Genomic DNA, 6,329 nt, shown 5'->3' with positions numbered 1-6,329 from the left:
GGCTCGGGGTGGCTGTCTTTAGCCCCTGCAGCGGGGACCACACCAGACCCTCCCTCAGCAGCCCAGGCCAGCCTCTCCCCCTCCTGTTCCTCACTTGGAGTCACAGGAACCTGCAGGGTGTCCCCTGCCTGCCCTCTGAGCCTGCAGGGCAGCAGATCTTCCTCTTCTCCTGGGCACAATAGTTCCTGTGTCCTCCTCAACTGCTGGTGCGGCCTCAGCCCTCCCAGGTCCCCAGCAGAGGGAAGACACAGGTGTGCAGGCCACACGTCCCAGGTCCATGTCTTCCAGAGCAGCTCAGGTGCAGCCAGCGAGCTCCTCCTGCCGGGGCTAGGGGGACGCAAGCCCCACTGCTGGTCCTTCTCTAGAACACCTCCCCAGGCCACTTCCTGGCTTCCAGGGTGGGGCTTGGGAGCCCAGTCTTCCCTCACAGGTTGGAAGGGGAAAGACAGTCCCTCACTGCCATGGATCTTGGTAAGACCAAGGACACTCCATGGACTCCCAGCCCCTCTCCTCCCCTTGTACCTCCAGATCACCTTATTCCCAATGCCTCGCCTGGAAAGGGGCTGCAGACATGGCCCCCCTGCAAGTCAGTGACCCTGAGCTGGAGGCACCCACCCACCCCGTGTCTTACCCTCGGTTCAGGGAGGAAGAGTCTGGGCTCTCAGAGGCTTCCTGTTAGCACTTGGCTTGCTCCCCATTAGCCTGTCTGGGTTAAGGACTGAAGGGTGCTGAGGGTTTCGTCTGCACCAGAGGGTCCAGCTGTGCCCAACCCTACACCAAGCAGGCCCCTCACTCCCTGCCCCCTTTCAACAGGGCTCTTCTGCCCTGGAACCTCCTTGGTGGCATTTCCCTTAACACGGTTAAGTAGGTTAAAATAAAGGCAAATGGAACAAGCCTCTGAAGTGCCGTGGAAAGATGCCAAAGAAAATCAACTACGTGCTAAGAGCTCGGGATTCTCCTTTAGGAGCCTACAATATGCTGTCCAAATGGTGCCCGCCTTTCCAGTCCATTACTCCCCATCACTGGCCCATCGTGCAGACCTCAGCTCACTGGGCTGGGGAGCTTTATGTCACCGCAGGCCTCAGAAGTTATCAGGTAAAGGGCGCCCTTCTGCCAAGCTCCTGGGCTGGAAGTCCTGCTGTGTTTCCCGAAGCCCAGGAACTCTGCCCCCGCTGTGGACAGCAGGAGCTATGAGAAGAGAACAGCAGCACCCCCAAAACACCAGGGGAAGGGGATAGATGGGGCTGGGCAGGGTATTCCCCCAATGGCGAGCTAATGGAATGGAAGTGGCTTCCTTCCCATGAGGCCGGAGCAAGTGACCATGGTCAGGAGGCAGGGGATGCTGCATTGCCCCTGAGACTGGGACCTGCCTGGACAAAAGCCCCTGGTCTCCCTCCCCAGTGTCACCCCACACACAGGGGACCCTGCCTGACCGCAGATGTACAAACCTCATGTCAAGGCTGCTCCAGCAGGTTGGGATGGCCAGACCTCAGCGAGGGTCTCAGCACAAGAAGGGGCAGCTCCACGCTGGGTGGTCCCAGCCTCACTATCACACATAGTGCAACTGACCTGCATGATAGGCTGTTTCTCAGCTATTTGGAACATGAGAGGACTTTGTGCTTTGACATTTTCATATGCAGAATTGCAGAATCCAACAAACAGGACCCAGTCAGGTGCTTACTTAGAGAAACAAATGCTCTCGCCACAGGTCTTTCTTTCTCAAAAGCAAACAGCCACAGTATCCATCATACTCCAGGGGCAGCCCTCGAAGCCTGGGCTGTTGAGAATGCGCGTCCTGGCCTGTGGTGATGGCCGTCAGATGGAGAGGGGCCCCACGCCACAGCACCAGCAGCAGGGCCTGGGGGCTGCACAGGGGAGAGCTCCATAAGGAGCATCATGAGCATAGTGGGTCCATTGACAAGGTGCAGTCCCCATGGTGGTGCCTAACGACAAAATGACATCATGCCAGCTGCAAAAAAAGGAAAAGTGATCAGAGGCGAGCTTGTCAGAAAAGCTTTGAACTAGGTGACTGCACCAGACATCTCAGAGGAGGAAGAGTGCCTCCCCCTCCTTGGGACTCCGACCTGGTGCCCTGAGCTCATCATCCCTCCTCTCGTGGCCCATGCTGTCAATATGCAGGGCCTTTTCGAAATGACAATGGGTCCCAAGGCTTTGGGACCACGTTTGACACCTCCCCTTTACACAGTGCCCATACCTCCTTGGTGTTCAGCTGCTGGTCAGCTCCATATGCCCTGTGGCCCCTGCCCTCCCAAAGCCTGTGAACAAATGCTTAGTCCCAGATCAGAGTCTATGGCAATCTGGCATGTGAGCTGAGTGGCACCTGTTGTGAACGTGCACGTACACGGGCATTTTGTCAGTCTGCACCAGTGCATAAATGTTGCTGCATTTGCCGGCTGAGTGTCACCAGGCTCCAGGTCCCATTACACATCAGGAATTGTGTCCAATTCTCCTGGATATGCTGATTGGACCTGAGGGATCCCTGACTCAAGCTCCGCCAAACAGACTTACCTCGTAGAATTTGGATTTGGGATGGAAAGGGCCTGAGGGATCCCAGGAGGCTAAGATGAGCAAGATATGGCGTGTTGGAGAGCCAGTTTCAGAGCGAGCCTGCAAAGCTGCCAGCCAAGGTTTCCCTTTGGAGCAAAGCCAGCTCCTGTTCTTCTGGCTTGGCTTTTCCTAGGGTTCTGGGCAGAGCAGAAACCTCAGCATAAACCCCCTTTTCATGAGCTATTGCAATAGGTTTCTGTCCTTTATAACCAAATGACTCCCGACCAAGAGGTGCCCTCCTGCCACGTTCTCTCTAGGGCAGCAATGTCTGGCACTGGGTCTGGATGGTTCCTGCACTACGATTAAGCTTTATGACCCCTCAATAAAGGAGGAGGCAGTGGAAGCAGCCTAAGCCTGGCCGTTCTGCTTCTCCAGCTCGGACGCTAGGTCAGAGGTGACTGGGTGTCCACTCACACAGGCAGCCAGGAGGAAGTCAGGGACTGGTCCCTCTGCAGGCGAGCAAACCTGGACCTGCGGCTGCCTGGACACCCAGGCACGGTGCTTGGTTCCCATGCAGGCTGAGCCTCCATTCAAGCTCTGGCCCCAGTTTACCGGTTCTCAGTGCGACCATTGCCGGCCAGTACTGATGGTTCCCACTCAGACAGGGGTGGCCAGCAGAGGCAAGCCTGTTCCAGCCACACGCACTCTGGCAGAGAGGGCAGCTTCCAGCAGATGAAGGCCCTGGAGACACCTGGCCCTGTGCCTGGCAGCACAGAGACAGTGGCATTCATTTTCTCCAAACATCATGAGTCCTTCTCACGTGCTCTCCCTGGTGCCAGTGAGGTGGAGTTCTCCCAGCTTGGCACTGCTGGGGCCCTGGGAGCAGGGCCACCCCGACTCAGCAGCACTGGGGACCACAGGGCCCAAATGTGTTCAGTGCAGAGCTTCAAACAGTCGGAGGAGGCTCCGCAAGTCCCGAAGGAGAGAAACAGGCTGAGCCTGAAGCAAAAACATCTGGCAGGGCTGCGGAGGGCAGCAGAGACGATGCCCCAGGAAGGTGGCATGGGGGTGGCCCTGACGGCTGGCTGAGACCCCGCCGGTGGGTGTGGGGGACCTGCTGACAAACCCCATTGTTCCCAGGGAAACAGATCTGCCCTCAGTGCACCTCCCGGGGCTCTGCACTAGCAGTAGAATTTAGACAGTGGTTAGAATCTTTTCCTCTTTCCTCCCAAAATATTTTATTTTTCCCACTTTGGTCACTATTTCTAAAAGACAGTTGCCTATTTCTATGAGGCATTTTTAGTGTCCTTCACACGGGAGTCACATCTCCAGGGACAAGTCAGGGCCCAGCCTCGATGCTGGAGGACATCTTCCGAGGACGATGGGAGGGTGGGGCACACACCTCCAGCTCTCAAGGACACCACATTTGTGACAAAGGCAGGAATAAAATGCAGAAAGTGTCTTCCGGTGCCAGACTGGGAAGCCGGACAGGGAGCTGGAGAACTTGGGGGCCCATGCCCAGTACCTGGATCACCTGGGCGCTTCCCTTTGCCTCCTGGCCTCCCATTCCATAAAGGCTCACTGATGGGGGAGGACTGGAGGGTCCTGGGATTCCCCCGCACAACCAGTCAGATGGGAGGGCAATACTCGCTCCCATCCCAACGTCCATGCATTGGGAAACCAGGTGCAGAGGCGCTGCTCACCACTGAGATGTGGGGCCAGTGTGTGATGTGTGCGGGTCTCTCTGTCTCTCAGTAGAGCAGGGAAAAGCTCTTCACGGCCAACTCCTAGGGAATTAGAGAGTGCACCACTAGCTGGGCACCCACCGTGGGCCAGCTGCTGGCAAACCCTGTTCATCCCTTAGGTGATTTAATTCTTATGACTGTCTCTTAAGGGGTTGGTCTGTTGACTGCCACTTCATAGCTGAGGACTCAGGCTCAGAGACGTCTGGTCATTTGCTCATGGTCACACAGCTTAGAAGCACTAGAGCCTGGATTGAATTCCAGGCTACTCTGAGGCCAAACCCTAGCTCCTCTCCCCATGGCAGCTTATGTCTACATAGATTTATCCTCACAGCTGTGACTCTGTTCAGAGGATGCACAATGGACAGACGGTGTGAGCTGACGTGGAGCTCAAGGACACTGGCCAAGGCAAAGCTTTGCTCTAAATTCAGTAAACATTCATTGGCTGAGAGCACACACAGACGGAAGCATGTCGTCTCCTTTGTCACCACACAGAGATTTTGCCTGAACTAAGTCAGGCAAATCTCCCCAATCCTGGAACCCCCAGGCAACGCGACTCCTCTCCTGCACCCGCATCTGCTCCCAAGAGCTGACAACCATCCACTTCTCGGGATCCAGAAAAGAACCTGTTTCAACAAATCAACCCCCTTGATTCATTTGCTTCAATCTTCTTGTAAAACTAATAAAAATGCAAAGTGTCACCATAATTAAAGTTTTAAAATTACACCAAAATAAGTTAAATAGTTCCCATCACTCATATCATTTTTCAGAATGATATAAAAGATACTATTTACTATCTAGCAGTCATAATGAAAACTAATCTTTGAAGCGCTTAATGGATTTTCTGATACAACTCAACCCGCTCCCCCAATTATTCTTAAGCAGCTCCAATTTCAAGTGCTGTCCTTACTGTAGCTGATGTCAGGAATTCCCAGATGGCACTGAGGAGAATATGGATTTCAGGAACACAGTGACAGCGGCTCAAATCACGTCACCCACGGAGGCTGCACCCACCTGCCAGCGCCTCCCTCAGGCTGCGATGCGAACCAGCAGTCACCACGTCGAGCCATCTCTCTGCCTGCCTGTGAATCCCACCCAGGGCAGGGAAGAACTTGCCTTCCTCTGATGGCCTGGGAGCTCTGTTGTGCTGCGGCACATTCCAGGAAGACAGCCAGTCAGGACGGAGGGTCACAGGCGGGGCCGGGAGGAGTCCATGTGCTGGCTTCCTCATCCTCTTTTCCTCCCACAACGGGCCACACGGAGCTCACTTTGCCCCAGCCAGTGAGTGAGGTTTCTACCTGAGGTTTTTACTAGGGGCTGGTCAGGCAGGTGCCCTAGTAGATCTGCCAGGACAGGAATAGGCAAAGCTACCCCCTATTAAAAACAATTCCTCACTCTCCAATGTTAAATGGAGATGGCATTCTAGGGGAACCAGGAGTCACTGCTTGAATGTGCCCCTGAAAACTGGAGCACTCAGACCCTATCCATAGACCACTGCCCACTGCCCAGCCAGCTGCCCAGGCCCCACCTTGAACAAGTCAGTGCCTTCTCTGATTGCTTCCCCGACCACTCTATTGTTGGAGCACAAAGGCACAGGCAGGCAAGAGGACAAAGCTCTGGGGCCAAGCCCTACAGGCAGGCATTTCAGGCCCTAGCAGCGAATTCCCAGCCCGAGTCCCTTCAGTTTCCAACTAAACTGTCTTCCAAGGACTGGGTCATCGGGGTGGCAGCAGGATGACTGTTGCAAGATGATCCCTGAAAAGAGCTCAAGTTTAACGCTGTGCTGCCCCGAAACCGCCACTTGGCTCTCCTGGGAAAAGCGCTGTGTTTCCGGGCACTGTGGTCCCACTGAGATTGGGGAATGTCCTTGGCTCTAGTCTTAGACTGAAGACCCCCTATGGCAGTGATGTCATCCGTGTGCCTGTCCCTGAGAAGTGACTCAGAGGGTCACTTGAGGAAAAAAAACTGTCATTGCAACAGGGTCTGTAATGAGGGTCTATAATGAGGAAAATAAATGTGTATGGTAAATTTGGCATTTTCCTTACAATCCCCAGCAGGCACTAACTTCACATGTTGTAG

General features: G+C 54.8%; 1 long non-coding RNA gene across 1 annotated transcript; it reads right to left on the bottom strand.

Annotated features, from left to right (window-relative positions):
• Positions 1–1,694: 1,694 nt before the first annotated feature.
• Positions 1,695–5,765, bottom strand: LOC108531732 (uncharacterized). Its single transcript, XR_001886257.1, has 2 exons — positions 5,265–5,765; positions 1,695–1,969 (listed from the first exon to the last, which is right to left on the bottom strand). It is a non-coding gene; the product is annotated as an uncharacterized LOC108531732 (long non-coding RNA).
• Positions 5,766–6,329: the final 564 nt, after the last annotated feature.

This window comes from Rhinopithecus bieti, unplaced genomic scaffold, assembly GCF_001698545.2.
Source record: "Rhinopithecus bieti isolate Rb0 unplaced genomic scaffold, ASM169854v2 scaffold_9877, whole genome shotgun sequence".
In the NCBI taxonomy this organism is placed as follows: Eukaryota; Metazoa; Chordata; class Mammalia; order Primates; family Cercopithecidae; genus Rhinopithecus; species Rhinopithecus bieti.
This window is presented reverse-complemented; position numbering and strand designations above follow the sequence as displayed.